General features: G+C 45.0%; 1 protein-coding gene across 4 annotated transcripts in view; it reads left to right on the forward strand.

Moving 5' to 3' along the window:
- dennd1a (DENN/MADD domain containing 1A) overlaps positions 1-1,200 on the forward strand; it is a 218,242-nt gene that overhangs the window by 2,128 nt on the left and 214,914 nt on the right. The window lies entirely within an intron of this gene.

Consider the following 1,200-nt stretch of genomic DNA (forward strand, 5'->3'; position numbering starts at 1 on the left):
TCTCAGTGAACACAAGGACGCAACAGTCCCTCACTCCTCAGTTAGTGGATCTCCGTTGTCGGATGTAATCCATTTCGTGTCCAGCGAGCGGACGTTCGCCAGAAGGCTGCTGGGAACAGCTGGTTTGACGGGGTTAGCTGTTAGCATAGAGCTAACCCCTCCGCGCTCCCCCGCTCCTGCGTCCTGTTACTAGTTTATATCCACAAGCCTCCCTGTTACTAGTTTATATCCACAAGCCTCCCTGTTTCTAGCATATTTGTTGTCTCACAGACTCAGGGGTGGAGGGTGTGGGGGGGATGTTACGCGAGCGGTTACGTCAGTCGGAGGCCTCCACGTGGGGAAGACAGACAGGACAGGAGAAAACTCCGACCAATCATTGCATTCGGTCCGGTGAGGCAAATTGTGATTTGTGATATTGGGCTTTATAAATAAAATAAAATTGATTGATCGATTGATTGATCGATCGATCGATCGATTAGCCTAGCAGCTAGCAGACATTTTTCCTCTCATCATAGCAGATTACATGTAACGGTTTTATTTTTATTACTCACCAGTGGTTAAAGTCACTCCATCTCCTGACAGAACAGCTCGGTTGAATTTCAGCCTGCAGCCGAACATTGTTAAAACAGAGCATCTAATGTTGCTGTAGTGAGAAGTTAGTGGAGTGAGACGCTCGTCCAGGCAGGTAACGTTACGTCGTGTTTTATCTCGTAACAGCATTGTTTACGTATGGCATGTGCTCTGTTGATCCTTATTTTCTCCGAAATCCAATAATTTCCACACTGCTGATTTATTCCTGAGTAAATAATGTTATCCTCATCATCTTTCTTTTGGCCGCTTGCCATCTGCCTGCCGCTGTTTGACAGTGACACAGACTTTCAAAATAAAAGCGTATCCTAAAGATGACAATATGGTTCGATCATTAAATCGCTATATCGATCCAGATCGATGGATCGTTACACCCCTGGTAAACTAGGACATTTTAGTCTTTGAGGGTGTTTTGGGGAATTACCCACTGAGTTATAATTTTAGGAAAATGAGTGTCACATCTGTACTATCAACATATCCCTGAATCCACCTTATTTTTCACAGAAACACGGAGGCAAAACAGAACGCAGCCAGCTTCCGTTTTTTTGTGCGACACTTCCGGTCCAGCACTCTTACCACTGTGTAAATGGGAATCGCCTTGTTGTTTACCTT

This window comes from Epinephelus moara, chromosome 9, assembly GCF_006386435.1.
Source record: "Epinephelus moara isolate mb chromosome 9, YSFRI_EMoa_1.0, whole genome shotgun sequence".
Classification (NCBI taxonomy): Eukaryota; Metazoa; Chordata; class Actinopteri; order Perciformes; family Serranidae; genus Epinephelus; species Epinephelus moara.